Raw genomic sequence first — 17,933 nt, forward strand, 5'->3', positions numbered from 1 at the left:
AGTGTGTGGATAGATAGCTGGATGGGTGGCTGGATGGCAGAGTGGATGGATAGATGGCTTGCAGGTTGGATGGATAAAGGGATAAATTGGGGAACGAATGAATGATGGAGGAAAGAATGAATGGATGACAGAATGTAAAGGTGAAATAGTGGATATTAGCAGGTGGGTCGAGGGGGAAAGAGTGAATTGACAGACGCATGGATCGCAGAGACAAGGAAGCTCTTCAAAGGAGAGTTCGGCTCACTTGCTTGGTGGCCTCAGCGCTTTAATGTAAAGTGAGGGATATTTAAAGTTTCTGGCTACGCCCTTGGTATATGGGCAAATTTGGCACATAACCCCTGCTTTGTACACCTAAGGTAGCTGTTTCTCTGATGGCATTAATGGTGCTCCATCTTCTTTTGAGCTATTTTGTTCTTACATTCAGAGCTCTATTTCTATACCTGTTTATAGAGTAATGTGTGCAAAAGAAGTTCGAATGATGTCAACAGTGATGTAATATCTGAGTTTATAAGCAATGCATGGAGGGGGCGCAGTTTTTTTGTTTTAAATAAATACTTTTTATTGAGTTTCACATGAGTTCTAGATGACATCAGTTTCTAATGTATTGTGATATATACAGCTGCAGGATCATGCTACGATATAACATATATATATATTGTCCCCAACTCCCCTCACTCCCGTTAGCTGTTCATATAGTAATGCAATACACACCTTTATTTCCATTGCTACACATGTCAACAAGCATGTGCTGTAGCTTCAGTTCCCTGCACTGTGGTTCCGCACATGCAACTCCACTTTACTAATCCCCTGTCTGGGGGTCTCCTGTCCCACAAGAGCATTACAAATTTGATCCCCTACAACTTTGACCACTCGTTACACACACACACACACACACACAGTGTGATGTCCCTTATGTCTCATTGCTAGTTCCAACTTATGCTGCCACGTCACTCTTGAGATCTGTCAAAATCTGGGTCCATGCTGCCTAGTCATCCTCCAAGCGCTCATCACGACTCGCATATTTCATTCTAACTTCTTCTGCTACTGCCCATTTGGACATATCACGTAACCACCCAGCATATTTGGAGGGGGCAAGCGGTGCCCCATGCCTTTGATAGCAATCAGTTGTTTATCCAGTTCCAAGAGCAACATTTGAAATTTGCAGCTAAGTTTCTTTTTCGATGGAGCAGGGATCAGACTTAGCAGTATCGCTTGTGGATTATGGGGGAACTGCCATCCCTTTGCCTGATTTAAACTTCATAAGACTCCTCCGCAGTAAGACACTATCAGGGAGCAACTCCTTACCATATGCACAAAGTGCACTTCAGGGGTTTCACACTGTGGACATTTGTCTGGCTGTGTGGGGCAAATGTTGTGTAGGCTCTTGGGCGAGAGATTCCCTTGGTGTGTGTAGTGATATTGTATCAGTTTAAAGAGTACATTAGAGCTCATGGTACGCACCCTATATGGACATTTTCCCATTCTTGTGTAGGGAGGACCTCACCCAGCATCTCTTTCCACTTTCCATGCACCTTAGGCACAATCTCCAATAGATCCTCACAGAGTGCCCGGTATAAATCCGATATTAACCTACGGCCTCCAGACAATTGTAATATACTGGTCAGTGTCTGTGAGGGTAGTGGTTAATCCGGAAAACAAGGCCAAATCTCATGGGCTGTGGTCGATGTCTTGGCGTATTATAACTATTGTCATCTTCCTAACGCAAATGAATCTATCGTATCATCCCACATGATAAACTTGTGACCTAGGTATAGGTCACCCACAATGTCACAGACTCTGTCCCACCACCTCTGCACAGACATCACCTCTGTTATGGCCGCAAATGGTATCAGTGCCCAGATTGGCATATCACGCATGCAAGGCGTGCAACGAAGTACCCCCGTAACCATCTGCTTCCATGTTCAGCTCACCTGCCTAATCAGGTATGGCATTGTTGTCGGTACCCGTTTACCATACATAAGCAGTTCAGGGTGCGCATAGTCCCCATGAGAGCCTTTCAGGAGCATCTTCTCCCGGTTGTCCCCCCTCATTCAGCCAGTACTGCATGTTTTACGTGGGTCGCAAAATAATAAAGTTCCAAATTGGGGAGTTTAATCTCCCCCACACCCATGTCTGCTTTAGCATGGCAAGGCCTATCCGCTTCCTTTTAGTGGTCTAAAGGAGGTCAATGATCAAACTGTCTAACTCTTTGAAGTATCTCCTAGGGATCTCATATAATATGCCCTGCAGAGTGTAGAAACATCGCGGCAGTACCACCATTTTATAATAATAACAATAATTTGTATTTGTGAAGCGCAAATATATCACCCCTCAAGGATTTCAATGTGCTGGGGGCCTTCAGGGAGATTAAGTGAGCTATTGCCCAGAGTCAATTGATGCTGAGCTAAACTGCCATCGGCGCCAGGGATCGAACTGTGTGTCTGCGCTTCGGAGTCAGCCGCTCTGGCTGCTGTGGCACACCTCTTCCTTAACTAGTGAAGCCCTGCTCATCAGCAAGAGAGGGAGGTTTCTCCAGAACCAAATGGTCGTACTTAGGCCCTCCCGCAATCTGCTTATATTAAGATCCAGAAATTGTTTCTTCCTATAGGCAATCCTGATGCCTAGATATTGTATCCTCTCTTTACCCCACCGCAGTATGACCATTGGGAGCGTCCCAGGGTTCCCAGGGCTGACTCGGGGTTCCCGCAGTTAGTTGTGAGAAGGACGGCGGCCTTACCCCTGGAGTTCATGACCGGAACGAGCCTGCAACACCATCGCTACCCAATGCATCTTGGGACTTGAAGGAAGTAGGGACGGGCCGGCTGACATTTCCGTGTGCTCTGTCTCCGCAGAGATGTGACCCGGAAGTTGATACAGAGGATCCGGGAAGGAAACATGACGAACCAATGGAAAAGGACGTAGGCCAAGAGGCGGGATCTTGGAACAGCGAGAGCGAGGACGGACGAGAAGGGCGAGACGCCGAACGTCGGAGATAGCCTGGAAAGGACGCCGTGGAGTTCCAGAAGGAGACGGAGCCTGCCGTAGACCAGGAGGATGACGAGTGGGGAGACCGGTGGACCGAGGCCCGCCAGAGGAGGCTGGAGAGAGGCCGCAACTCACGGAGAGAGTTGCGGCGGAGCCGGTGAGTGGGGCGTACTTCGGGGAATTGGGAGTCGGGAGGTGTGTAGAGGAGGGTAGCGGGTAGAGGTTCAATACTCGAGTCGGGAGGTGGGTAGTAGACCGCTCCAATACTTGAGTGCTACATTGCCTTTGCTCAGTTATTAGACCGCTCCAATACTTGAGTGCTACATTGCCTTTGCTCAGTTATTGTACCCATAGACCGCTATAAGAAAGCTACATGTTCTTGGCACTTTGAAGTCCCTCTTTTTTTTGATCCGACCACTGAAACTGATAGCTTCCAGCACTATTATTTTTATTATTTCCTACCCTCCCTCATCCGAGCACATTCTTCCCTTGACTCAGCCTCCCTTCACTTACGGTGTGGTGACTAGTTTAGTTTGACCCAAAAATCGTTACAGAGTGACTGACGGCTCCATTTGTCTTTCTCTTCTATTAGCCTACGGGGAGACCCCATCCCGTCCGAAGAGGAGGAGCTGGGAACATCTAGGATTGGCCACACTTCGTCTAGCAGTGCAGAAGAAGACGACCAGGACAATAGACCCTCTGTATCATTGAATATCCCCATTACTACAAATAAACCACTTCCTTTTGGATCATACATACAGCCTTCTCGCCTGTTTGTTAAGCTCGCGCTCCCACATAGGTTGCCCAGTGGCAATAATTGGGATTTGTGAGGATTGATCCATAGTCCCAACACTTCACCGATGGCTTCCAAAACATGCAGAAGCACAAAGACAAGTCCTCTGGATTTTGCAAGGGCATCATCTGCATACAGAGACAAAATATGCGTAGTGTCGCATACCAGGATCCCCCAGGGCTCAAGCCTACAGCGCAGCAGCGCTGCTAAAGGCACAAAGCCAGTGTGAATAAAAGGGGAGACAAAAAACAGCCCTGCCTGCTGCAGTGATGTAGTTGAAAGCTTGCTGAGACCAGACCGCATGTCTGAACCCCAGCACATGGCTCAGTGTAGAGCAGTTTAATCCAAAATCGACCTTCTCCAGTACTCGTCAAAAGGTATTCTCACGTGACCGAATCAAACACTTGTTCAATATCAAGAAATACCAATACATATGAGCCCTCACACAAGTGTGGAGTGCGGATAACATGGAACAGTCTGTGCAGATTATACATGGTGCTTCTCTGCAGGATGAAGCAGCACTGATCTTCATGTATCGGTTTTGGCAAATATGGGAGCAACTGTGCAGCTAAAAGTCCACTCAGGATTTTGACATCTACATTCAGTAGGGAAAGCAGCCTGTATGACGACACCTCCACCGGATCCTTGCCCAGTTTCAGTACCAGTACTATGAGGGCCTCCAGCATGGTGTATGGAAGATGTCCATGCTGGAGTGCCTCTTGATATACCTCCAGGAGTTTATCAACCATCACCTCAGCATATCTGTGGTAAAATTACGTACGTAAGGCATTACCTAACTACATTTTTACCGTTTCTGTCACCGCAGTGCTGCATGTACTTCTTCTTTTGTAATTTTTGGACTTGGCCCTTCTGGCAGGTTCACCCCTGAACTTTTTGCCTTTTTAATGTTACATCGGTATAATGATTTCTGGTCTTTGCACACTTTTGCACTGTGGCGCAGTGTAAAGTGCGTGCGCTCTCTGAGTGCGTGTGTGAGATTGGCCTGCCCTCCCATAGAAATGAATGGGGGAAATGTGTGTCCATGGTAATTCCTGATGCGTGGGGAGTGCACGGTTGAGTTTGGTATGTGCGAACTCGTGAGATTTAATGCTGCGCGATGATGTTTGTGGCGTTCATGTGTCTAGTGTGGAAGTGCCACTTCTAAAAGTTGGCCTGTCGGTGCAGTTAAGGTGGCGGCTTGTGATTGGCTAGAGCTGGCTGGTGTGCCTGGCTCCAGAAGTCAGGATGGGTCTGCCCCGGTGGTGAATGGGAGATCTGCATGTTGATGGCCGGGGAGGAGTGCACCTGGGACCTGAATAGGGCTGGGCTTTCCCCTCACAATGCTGGCTCCACCCCCTGTGGTGTGTCTGATGTCCCTGACCCATCCTGTGAATAGAGTTACAATTGAAGGGTTAACCCAATGGTACTGGGACCTGGGTATCACCCTAGATACAAAGGGATTTTCTGTATAAAAGAGGGGCTGTGACCCCATGAAAATGTTCTTGTTTCCTGACTTGAATCTACCAGGGGCGTGCTGCTGATGGGGCCCAGGGGAAGGCTTGACTCCCTGGGCCCTGCCCAGCCCCAGGATGCATAGGATGACTGGGGGACTCTTCTACTTTTTGGATTCCTGACAGAGGGGGGCCTTGCTGATGGTGGGGCCCAGGAGGGACCGCCATGGGGGCTGCCCCCTGGCTGGAGTGCCCTGTGTGCTGGCCCCTGGGCCCTAGATTGCTCCCCCACTTTCATTTGACCTTTTGCCTATGTCCCCAGCGCCTTGAGAGTGCTTTATCTTTTCATCCCTGGGCAGAGTGCTGTCGTTTTCCCTCGGAGGGAAGCGCTCCTGGCCTTTGTGTGCCCCGAGTGCGCAGGTGCCCACCCTGCGTCTTTATTTGTATTTTATAATTATTATTACGGGTGCCCACCCCGTTTTGATGTGCCCCAAAGCGGGTACTCACCCCGCTATTTACTTTTTTTATTACAAGGGTGCCTACCCCTCTTGCCCCCGAGAAAAAATCACCGCCGCTGCCAGGCCCCAGGCAGGAAGTCAGGCGGCCGGGCACCTGGAGCGGGGCGGGACTTCCGCTTGTTTCAGGAAGTCCCGCCCACCGCCGCCCCGCGATTGGCTGCCCGCCCCGCTGCAGAGACAGGAAGAGCAGCGTGGCCGAGTCATGGCCCCCGGTGGCCCATGCTCCGGTGAAGTGTGGCTCAATGGTTAGAGGCGGCAGACCCGGAAGCTGAGATCGGCCCGGGACCAGGGTTCGATTCCCAACGCGGCAGGGTCTTGGGTCAAAATGTCCGCGGGCCTGATAATTCTCGCTTCGGCGCCTACTCTAACCTTGGGTCCCACTCTGCAACTCTGGGCAATAGCTTGCTTAATCTTCACAACGGCCCCTTCAACGCCGGGGATGCCTGGTCTCACCTTGGGGGTGCCCAGAAGGGACCATCTCACAGGGAAAGCCAGGACGGGTTCCCTAGTGGTATTCAGCGCCGGGACGCCCGCGGTGTGGGCAGCTGTGCGCTTTACAAGTATACAACATTTACATTAGGGAGAGCCCCGGGGCCTCCAGCAGAACGCCACACCAGTGTTGCGGGGCTCCCATGCAGAGGAGGGAGCCCTGGTGACAGAGAGCCCCGCCGGCCGCCCTTGAAGAGGAGCAGAGAAGCCCCGCAGAGACGCCGCCTCCCTGAGCAGCCGGTGAGTGCAGGCGTCTCGGTGGGCCCCCAGTCAGTGGTGGAGCGGCCACGGATGGCAGCGGGCCGCTCCCCTGTTGTTCTCCCGCATTTTGGTAATTGGAGCCTAGAATACTCCTGGGGGCATTCTTTGTATCTCGAGCCCAGGAGGCTCTACCACCATGGGGGCATTGTTTTTGTGAAGAGCCAGAGGGCTCCCATGCCTACCGTTGTTTTTTGAGCCAGAGGGCTCCAGAGGGCACCTACATGTTCAGAGCCTAGAAGGCTCCACCCCCAGTTGTTTTAAGAGCTGCGATGGCTCCGGGGTGCACCACATTTGCTTTAGAGCCTAGAGGGCTCCGATGATGGGCAAGTGTTTCTTTCTAGAGCGCAGAGGGCTCCAACCCTTTGCGCAGTTCTGTCCTAAGGGCTAGCGAGAGCCCCAGACGCAGTTTTGTCCTCAGCTGTCCAGCAATTAGTGGGCAGCTGCTACGTTTAGGCCTTTCTTCCTAGGGACTTGTTCTTTGGACTCAGGAGTAAGTCGCACTCCTTCGCCCCTACCTTGGCCTTCCAAAGCTGCACAGCACTTAGTGCCAGCTGCAGCGTTTAGGCCCTGTCCCTGTCCTCAGCTGCCCAGCAAGTAGTGGGCAGCTGCTACATTTAGGTTCTGGCGCAGTGGCGCAACCTGGACTTTAATGTGATTTCTGCGCTAAATGTCATTTATGTGCTTCTTAGGGTGCTAGGAAATGTACTGTGTGTAGAATGTTTTGCGCACCCTGTTATGATACCTCTAGACATATGTTTATGCTTAGGAGGTTGTTTTATCTAGTATGGGTTATACTAGTGTGTTCAGGGTTCCCTGCGTGATATATGCCTACGGTGTTTAGGATTGCGTAGGTGGTACTTACCTTTTACCAGTGTGGCTCAATGATTAGAGCGGCAGAGTGGAGAAGTGTGGCTCAATGATTAGAGCGGCAGACCCTGATGCAGAGGTCTAGCCCGGGACCAGGGTTCAATTCCCCGCCTCGGCAGGTCTTGGCTCAAAATTCCACGGACTTGATAATTCTCGCCTCGGTGCCTATTCCAATCATGGATTCCCACTCTGCAAATCTGGGCAATAGCTTGCTTAATCTCCACAACGGCCCCCACAACTCTAAGGATGCCTGGCCTCCACCTTGGGGGTGCCCAGGAGTGGACGCCTCACAGGGAAAGCCAGGATGGGTTCCACAGCGGTATTCGTACAAGCGCCTTGAGACCCTTGCGGGTGAGTAGTGCGCTATACAAGTATCAATTTACAATTTTACTGGTTGTGTGCTACACTTGTTCTTTGGTGCTACAATTATCTTATGGTCAAGTGCTAATTCTACTAAGTGCTAGTTCTAAAAGTGCTTATTCCTGACAGTGGCCCATGTGGCCCTGTCCCATGTATATAGTCCCCTGTAAATTCTGCCCGTGCCTATGGCACATTGTAAAGTGTGTGTTCATTATCTAATGTGTTTGGTATAATACAAAGGGTATTTTTATATAATCTTGTGTGGAGTTCCTTTTGTCAGGGGCCTTGGATGTTGTTGCTTGTGGGTGCGTGCGCAAATACTTAACTTACATTGCCTCCGGGGTAAGCCTTAATGCTCGTGTCACGCTACCAAGGGGGTGAGCAGGGGTTATCTTGGCGTGTGACTCCCTTGCCCTGACTAGAGTGGTGGTTTCTGCCTGGTTTTGGCGCCAGCCTTAGCCAACCGGAAATCCCATTTCTAGCAGTAATGTTCTCTTCAATAGCCGCCTTCTCCTCTGCACCTAGCTTAGGGAGATCTACATAAGCCAGAATGACTATCCCATGGTCGTCCGGCCCGAGCCACGCTTCGCATACACCCCCTTAAGGTGAGCCCGGAACACTTAATTTATTACCATCTGAGAGTTAACTAGATTGACTTCCCTATCCTGTAACACAAATATCAGTTCCCGGGGCTCCTCCTGTCTCACCAGATGTGCTAACGTGACGCCAGCCCTGTCCTCCTCTGTGTGCAACCTCTACTGGTGTGGAGTATAAATATACTTTTCTAGTCTGCACCCATCATCTAATAATTCCCTTCCAGTGTGTTGCCAGTCCTCAAGTCTTTGGGGTTGAGAAGGTAGTGCCGTTCTATGTTGAGTAGTTGGAATTCTCTATTAGCCAGGTCTTGGACTAGCTGCTTATGGGCACCATATGTGATTTTTACATAGACCACTCTGAGCACTACCTCATGTCAGTGTCCCAGTCATGGGCACTGCTGCTAGAGCTGCCCCAGTTTTCCTAGAAATAATTTTCCCAGGCCCCGGTGGACTACCGTCCACAGCGCCCAGACCCTCGGCTGGCTTGCAGGACGGGGGGATTCCGCACCTCGTGGCCCACCGGACGGAGCTCGAGCCCTGGGTCCGGTCCCAGCTTCCATACCCTAGCCAGGACGGGGGAGCCTCCCCGGGCTCCAGTGGACCCCCATTCCCAGCATCCGGACACTCGGTTGGCTTGGGACACTAGGACAGAGCACAAGCCCCGGACCAATGCCCAGTTTCCAAATCCTAGCCAGGCCAAGGAGAGCCTCCCTGGGCCCCAGTGGAACCCCGTCTTCAGCATCCAAACCCTCGGCTGGCTTGCAGGACATGGGGGCTCCCGCACCCTGGGACGGAGCCCGAGCCCTGGGCTCGGTCCCAGCTTCCGAACCCTAGCCAGGCCGGGGAGAGCCTCCCCGGGCCCTGGTGGACCCCCGTCCTCAGCGCTCGGACCCTCGCCTGGCCTGCAGGACGGGGGGCTCCCGCACCCTGGGACACTGGGACGGAGCACAAGCCCCGGGCCCAACTTCTGAATTCTAGCCAGGCCGGGGAGAGCCTCCCCGGGCCCCGGTGGACCCCCGTCCCCAGTGCCCGGACCCTCTGCCTGCTTACAGGACATGGGGGCTCCCACACCCTGGGACGGACACGAGCCCCGGGCTCGGTACCAGCTTCCGAACCCTAGCCAGGCCAGGGAGAGCCTCTCCTGCACCCTGGGACAGAGCGCAAGCTACGGGACCAGCTCCAGCTCCAGAACCCCAGCCAGGCTTATGAGAACCTCCCTGTGACCCCGTGGACCACCGTCCCCAGCGCCCGGACCCTCTGCTGGCTTGCAGGATGGGGGGCTCCCGCACGCTGGGACAATGGGACGGAGCACAAGCCCCGGGTCCGGGCCCAGCTTCTGAACCCTCGCCAGGCCAGGGAGAGCCTCCCGTGCCCCGGTGGACCCTGTTCCCAGCGCCCGGACCCTCTGCTGGCTTGCAGGACAGGGGGCTCCCGCACCCTGGGACAGAGCACGAGCCCTGGTCTCAGCTTCCGAACTCTAGCCAGGATGGGGGAGACTCCCCGGGCCCCGGTGGACGCCCGTCCCCAGCGTCCGGACCCTCGGCTGGCTTGCAGGACAGGGGCTCCCACATCCTCGGACACTGGGACGGAGCACAAGCCCCAGGCCCGGGCCCAGCTTCCGAATTCTAGCAAGGCCGGGGAGAGCCTCCCCGGTGGATCCCCGTCCCCAGCGTCCGGACCCTCGGCTGGTTTGCAGGACGTGGGGGCTCCCACACGCTGGGACACTGGAACGGAGCGCAAGTCCCGGGTCCGGGCCCAGCTTCTGAACCCTCGCCAGGCCGGGGAGAGCCTCCCGTGCCCCGGTGGATCCTCGTCCCCAGCGTCCGGACCCTCGGCTGGCTTGCAGGACAGGGGCTCCCGCATCCTCGGACACTGGGACGGAGCCCAAGCTCCAGGCCCGGGCCCAGCTTCCGAATCCTAGCAAGGCCGGGGAGAGCCTCCCCGGTCCCCGGTGGATCCTCGTCCCCAGCGTCCGGACCCTAGGCTGGTTTGCAGGACGTGGGGGCTCCCGCACCCTGGGACGGAGCCCGATCCCCGTCCCAGCTTCCAAACCGTAGCCAGGCCAGGGAGAGCCTCCCCGGGCCCCGGTTGGCCCCGTCTCCAGCACCCGGACTCTTGGTTGGCTTGCAGGACGGGGGCTCCCGCACCCTAGGACGGAGCACAAGCCCCGGGCCCAGCTTCCGACCCCTAGCCAGGCCGGGGAGAACCTCCCTGGGACCCGAGGACCCCTGTCCCCAGCGCCTAGACCCTCGGCTGGCTTGCAGGACGGGGGGATCCCGTACCCTGGGACGGAGCACAAGCCCCAGGCCCGGGCTCAGCTTCCGAACCCTAGCCATGCCAGGGAGAGCCTCCCCGGGTTCCGGTGGACCCCTTACCCTTCCCCAGCACCCGGACCCTCGGCTGGTGTTAGAATTGGGGGTCTCTGGTTGGCGCAGTATAGCACTGGCGACAAGCAGGGGCCCTCTCCTCTAAGTCAGGGCAAAGGATTACTCACAGAAATAACCCCTGCTCACCCTCTAGGTAGTGTGGCGCAAGCAGTCTAGGCTAAACTCTGGAGTGCATAAGGTTAAACATTTGCAGTATCACCCACAGCAATCACCACCCACAGCAATCACCACCCCACCACACAATGACACCAAACTGTATTTCTGTAAAAAAGCAGGCTTGTAAATAGTCTTGTGCAGTTTTAAAAATGGCTCCAGTTACTCTTAATCAGGTTGCCACAGTTCTTGCTTAGCTTTTCAAAATAGTTCGTATACTTCAAAAGGGGTGCCACAGTTCTTTATGGCAATATTTAGGGCCTTCTGCCCACTTCCCTGAAGGTTTGGTGCTCCTTAGTCCCTCTATGCGCTTCGTAGCGTTCTAGTACGCTTTGTGCTGCTTCGCGGTAGATGCCCTGCTAAACCTCACGCATCTCGCGTGAGACGGGGTATGACGCGAACACTGAGCCCAGCAGTACGAGGCGTACCAGCCTCAGGAGAGCCTCGGTACGGCGCGCACAGGCTCAGGGTGAAGCGGGAGGCGTATCAGCCTCAGGGGAACACAGTACTTGGCAAACAGTTTCCAAAGCCACTAGGAGGCGTACCAGCCTTGGGGACTCAGCAAAACGTTGCGTACCCGTTCAAAAGCGCACAATACCATGGCTCTTGGTGTTAGTGCGGGCAATCCGGGGGGGTCAATGCCGTGCGTCGCGGTGTCCTCCTCCTTGTGGTGTGAGCTCCGGCTCGGGGAGCTCGGCGGTCACGGTAGTCGGTGGGGACGGTGCGTTGCTGGGCAGCTCTTCACTCAGGATACACGCACTGGTCCTGGAAAGAGAGGGCACACACTGTGTGCGGGGCGAAGCTGCAGGGCACGTCAAAGAGATCGGGATGTGCCTCACAGCGCTACACGCCGCAGCCGCTCACGGACGGCGGCAGGCGCTTTCACTGGCACAGCTCAGGAAGGGAAAAAGCAGGCGCAGGGCGAAGTCTCTCCTCACGGTGCGAGCTACGGCTCGTGCAGGCGACAGTCACGTTGCTAGGGCCAGCGAGGCTGGCCTTTGCGGTGCAAGCTCGGGCCTTAACAGGCCGAGGTCGCGGTGCTTGGAGGGACGGTGATGCCCCGGGCTTCTCAGAGGGCGCGGCGGATGTCCACGACGCGCTCCGCTTTTCCCAAGTAGAACTGCAGGGAAAGGCAGCACTCACAGCAGTTCCTCTTTCAGGGTGGTAGCGCCCAATATTCCTGGGGCGCAGTTCAGGCGGCAAGTTCCACAGCAAGCCCTTGGAGATCTTTGTAGAAGTTTGGTACAAGTTGAAAGGAAGCAAAGTCTTTCAGTCTTTCTCTCCTGCTCTCCTTTTGCAGCATGGCACCCACCACAGGCCAGTCTCTTGGGATCAGAGTCAGTACTTCTCCATGCAGCTTCCTGGGTCCTCCTCTTCAGGCAGAGCTTCTTCTTAGCGCAAACAGGATCTGATTTACAAGGAGCGGGGCTCCTACTTTTATACCACATTTTCTTTCTTCTTGCAGGCCAGGGGGGCCTCTGCATAACTTCTTTCAGTCTCTGAGCACTTGTTGGGTGTACTCTGGTTGCTGCTTTCAGTGTGAGGGGCAGGCACATCAGACGCTCCACAGGAGGTGGAGCCGGCATTGTGTGGACAGGGGCAGCCAGGAGTACCTTGTTGACAGTGCTTCGCCTCTCCTGGGCCAGGTGTCGGGGTGAGTCATCAGTCGCTCCCCAGGGGGCGGAGCCAGCATTGTGGTGGCAGAGCACAGCCCCATTAAGAGTCCAGGGGCACTCCCACCTCCCACCAAGGTGTAATCCTGGCATTCACCACCTGTCATCCCCCAGCCCTGTCACTCACATATCCCAGACAGTCAGATACACATCCTAGCAGAGGTGAGCTGAAATGGTTAGGCAAGCAAATGCTAGCTTTCTAAAAGTAGCATTTGCAAACACAGGATATTAAAATAAACTTTACTAAAAGAAGTATTTTATTATTCTGAGTTCAGGCATACTAAACTTTATTTTCCACCATGTTCCCTGAGCCTGCTGGGATTATAGAGTGTAATAATTCCAGCAGCCCATCTTGGCCTAAGAGAACAGGTGGCCTTACAATAGTGAAAAACAAATTTGGCTGTAATTCACTATTAGGACATGCCACACACCCAGGGCTTGTCCTACCTTACACTTACAATGCACCCTGCCCTAGGGCCTACCATAGGGGTGACTAATATGAAGCAAAGGGAAGGTTTAGAGGCTGGCAAGGGGGTGCACTTGCCCAGCCAGCATGACAGTACCAGACTGCACGCAGTTTCTGCAATGGCAGACCCTAGACACATTTTAAAAGGCTGCTTCTGTGGGTGGCGCAACAAGCGCTGGAGGCCCACTAGCAGTATTGGCATTTACAAGCCCTGGCACTCCTGGTGCACTTTACTGGGGACTGACAGTAAATCCAATGAACCAATCAGGAATATCAATCACAGTTACATTTTACATAGGGAGTACTTGCACTGCGGCACGGATTGGCCGTGGCGCAGTGCCCTGTGCAGCGGACACCAGCAAAAACATCTGAGGCACATCAGCAAAAAGTGGAAGGGAAACTCACGCCAAGGTGCCAGGTCTAACAGCTGGCTTGCAAGATGGGTGCTCCCATACCCTGGGAAACTGGGACGGGGCATGAGCCCCGGGCCGGGTCCCAGCTTCTGAACCCTAGCCAGGCGAGGGAGAGCCTCTCCGGGCCCCGGTGGACCCCATCCCCAGCACCCGGACCCTCGGCTGACTTGCAGGACAGTGGGCTCCTGCAACCTGGGACGGAGCACGAGCCCGGTCCCAGCTTCCGAACCCTAGCCAGGACTGGGAGAGCCTCCCCAGGCCCCGGTGGACCCCCTTCCCCAGTGCCCGGACCCTCGGCTGGCTTGCAGGACAGGGGGCTCCCGCACCCTGGGACGGAGCACGAGCCCTGCTTCCGAACCCTATCCAGGCCGGGGAGAGCCTCCCCGGAACACCCCTCCCCAGCCCCCGGACCCTCGACTGGCTTGCAGGACGGGGGGGCTCCCGCACCCTGGGACACTAGGTTCGGGGCAAAAGCCCTGGGCCCGGGCCCAGCTTCCGAACCCTAGCCAGGCCAGGGAGAGCCACCCCGGGACCCGGTGGACCCCGTTCCCAGCGCCCAGACCCTCGGCAGGCTTGCAGGACAGGGGGCTCCCGCACCCTGGGACGGAGCATGAGCCCCGGGCCCGGTCCCAGCTTCGAAACACTAGCCAGCACGGGAAGTGCCTCCCGGCCCCGGTTGACCCCAGTCTCCAGCGTCCGGACCCTCTGCTGGCTTGCAGGAGGGGGGCTCCCGCACCCCAGGGCCCGCCAGATGGAGCACGAGCCCCGGGCCCGGTCCCAGCATCCGAACCCTAGCCAAGCCGGGGAGAGCCCCCCCCCGGGCCCCGGTGGACCCCCTTCCCCAGGACCCAGGTCCCTCGGCTGGTTTGCAGGATTGTGGGCTCCCGCACCCTGGGGCCCACCATACGGAGCACGAGCCCCGGGCCCGGTCCCAGCTTCTGAACTCTAACCAAGCCGGCGAGAGCCTCCCCGGCCCCGGTGGACCCCCTTCCCCAGCGCCCGGACCCTCAGCTGGCTTGCGTGACGGGGGCTCCCCCACCCTGGGACACTGGGATGAAGCACAAGCCCTGAGCCCGGGCCCAGCTTCTGAACCCTAGCCATGCCGGGGAGAGCCTCCCCGGGCCCTGGTGGACCCCCTTACCCTTCCCCAGCACCCGGACCCTCGGCTGTCTTGCAGGACAGGGGGCTCCAGCACCCTGGGATGGTGCACAAGCCCGTGGCCTAGGCCCAGCTTCCGAACCCTAGCCAGGCCGGGGAGAGCCTTCCCGGGACCCGGTGGACCCCGTCCCCAGCGCCCAGACCCTCGACTGGCCTGCAGGGCGGGGGCTCCCGCACCATGGGACACTGGGATGGAGCACAAGCCCCAGGTCCGTGCCCTGCTTCTGAACCCTAGCTAGGCCGGGGAGAGCCTCCCGTGCCCCGTTGGACCCCCGTCCCCAGCGCCCGGACTCTCGGCTGGCTTGCAGGACAGGGGGCTCCTGTTCCCTGGGACAGAGCACGAGCCCCAGTCCCAGCTTCCAAACCCTAGCCAGGACAGGGGAGTCTCCTCGGGCCCGGCGGACCCCCATCCCTAGCGTCCGAACCCTCAGCTGGCTTGCAGGACGGGGGACTCCCCCATCCTGGGACACTGGGACGGAGCACCATCCCTTGGCCCAGGCCCAGCTTCCGAATCCTAGCCAGGACGGGGAGAGCCTCCCCGGGCCCCGGTGGACCCCGTCCCTAGTTTTTAGACCCATGGTGGCTTGCAGGACATGGGGGCTCCCGCACCCTGGGACGGGGCATGAGCCCCGGGCCCGTTTCCAGCTTCTGAACCTTAGCCAGGCCGGGAGAGCCTCCCTGGGCCCCGGTGGACCCCCATCCCCAGCGCCCGGACCTTCGGTTGACTTGCAGGACGGGGGCTCCCGCACCCTGGGACGGAGCACAAGCCCCGGGCCCAGCTTCCGAACCCCAGCCAGGCCGGAGAGAACCTCCCTGGGACCCGGTTGACCCCCGTCTCCAGTGCCTAGACCTTTGGCTGGCTTGCAGGACAGGGTTTCCCGCACCATGGGACACCGGGACGTAGCACACGCCCCAGGTCCGGGCCCTGCTTCTGGACCCTAGCTAGGCCGGGGAGAGGCTCCCGTGCCCCGTTGGACCCCCTCTGTCCCCAGTGCCTGGACCCGTGGCTGGCTTGCAGGACGGGGGTTCCCACACCCTAGGACAGAGCACAAGCCCCGGGCCCAGCTTCCGACCCCTAGCCAGGCCGGGGAGAACCTCCCTGGGACCCGAAGACCCCTGTCCCCAGCGCCCAGACCCTCGGCTGGCTTGCAGGACGGGGGGGATCCCGCACCCTGGGACGGAGCACAAGCCGCAGGCCTGGACCCAGCTTCTGAACCCTAGCCCTGCCGGCGAGAGCCTCCCTGGGTTCCGGTGGACCCCCTTACTCTTCCCCAGCACCCGGACCCTCGGCTGGCTTGCAAGATGGGTGCTGCCGTACCCTGGGACACTGGGACAGGGCATGAGCCCCGGGCCGGGTCCCAGCTTCTGAACCCTAGCCAGGCCAGGGAGAGCCTCTCCGGGCCCCGGTAGACCCCATCCTCAGCATCCGGATCCTCGGCTGGCTTGCAGGACAGGGGGCTTCCGCACCCTGGGGCCCGCCAGCCGGAGCACAAGTTTCCGAATCCTAGCCAGGCTGGGGTGACCCTCCCCGGGACCCGGTGGACCCCCGTCCCCAGCGCCCGGACCCTCGGCTGGCTTGCAGGACAGGGGGCTCCCGCACCCTGGGATGGAGCACGAGCCCCGGGCCCGGTCCCAGCTTCCGAACCCTAGCCAGGACTGGGAGAGCTTTCCCGGGCCCCGGTGGACCCCAGTCCCCAGCGTCCGGAGCCTCAGCTGGCTTGCAGGACGGGGGGTTCCCACACCCCGGGGCACGCCAGACGGAGCACAAGCCCCGGGCCCGGTCCCAGCTTTCTAACCCTAGCCAAGCCGGAGAGAGCCTCCCCGTCCCCGGTGGACCCCCTTCCCCAGCGCCCGGACCCTCGGCTGGCTTGCAGCACAGGGGGCTCCCGCACGCTGGGACAATGGGACGGAGCACAAGCCCCGGGTCCGGGCCCAGCTTCTGAACCCTCGCCAGGCCAGGGAGAGCCTCCCGTGCCCCGGTGGACCCTGTTCCCAGCGCCCGGACCCTCTGCTGGCTTGCAGGACAGGGGGCTCCCGCACCCTGGGACAGAGCACAATCCCTGGTCTCAGCTTCCGAACTCTAGCCAGGATGGGGGAGACTCCTGGGACGGAGCACGAGCCCCGGGCGCAGCTTCTGAACCCTATCCAGGCCAGGGAGAGCCTCCCTGGGACCCCCCTCCCCAGCGCCCGGACCCTCGACTGGCTTGCAGGACGGGGGCTCCCGCACCCTTGGACACTGGGTTCGGGCACAATCCCTGGGCCCAGGCCCAGCTTCACAACCCTAGCCAGGCCGGGGAGAGCCTCCCCGGGACCCAGTGGACCTCTGTCCCCAGCGCCCAGGCCCTCAGCTGGATTGCAGGACGGGGGCTCCCACAACCTAGGACAGAGCACAAGCCCCAGGTCCAGCTTCCGAATCCTAGCTAGGCTGGGGAGAGCCTCTCCGGAACCCGGTGGACCCCCATCCCCAGCCCCTGGACGCTCGGCTGGCTTGCAGGACAGGGGGCTCCCACACCTTGGGACGGAGCAAGAGCCCCGGGCCCGGTCCCAGCCTCTAAACCCTAGCCAGGACGGGGAGAGCCTCCCCGGGCTCCGGTGGACCCCTTTCCCCAGCGCCCAGGTCCCTCGACTGGCTTGCAGGGCAGGGGGCTCCCGGACCCCGGCGCCCGCCAGACGGAGTACGAGCCCTGGGCCCGGTCCTAGATTCCGAACCCTAACCAAGCTGGGGAGAGCCTCCCCGGGCCCTGGTGGACCCCCATCCCCAGCGGCCAGGTCCCTCAGCTGGCTTGCAGGACAGGGGGCTCCCACACCCTGGGGCCCGCCAGCCGGAGAACAAGTTTCCGAATCCTAGCCAGGCTGGGGTGACCCTCCCCGGGACCCGGTGGACCCCCGTCCCCAGCGCCTGGACCCTCGGCTGGCTTGCAGGACAGGGGGCTCCCGCACCCTGGGACGGAGCATGAGCCCTGGGCCCGTTCCCAGCTTCTAAACCCTAGCCAGGATGGGGAGAGCCTCCCCGGGCCCCGGTGGACCCCCTTCCCCAGCACCCAGGTCCCTCGGCTGGCTTGCAGGACAGGGGGCTCCCGCACCCGGGGGCGGAGCACGAGCCCCGGGCCCAGCTTCCGAACCCTATCCAGGCCGGGGAGAGCCTCCTCTGGACCCCCCTTCCCAGCGCCCAGACCCTCGACTGACTTGCAGGACGGGGGGCTCCCGCACCCTGGGACACTGGGTTCGGGGCACAAGCCCTGGGCCCGGGCCCAGCTTCTGAACCCTAGCCAGGCCGGGAAGAGCCTCCCCGGGACCCGGTGGACCACCATCCACAGCGCCAAGACCCTCGGCTGATTTGGAGGGCGGAGCACAAGCCCCGGG

The sequence above is a fragment of the Lissotriton vulgaris genome, chromosome 9 (genome assembly GCF_964263255.1).
Source record: "Lissotriton vulgaris chromosome 9, aLisVul1.2, whole genome shotgun sequence".
NCBI lineage: Eukaryota > Metazoa > Chordata > Amphibia > Caudata > Salamandridae > Lissotriton > Lissotriton vulgaris.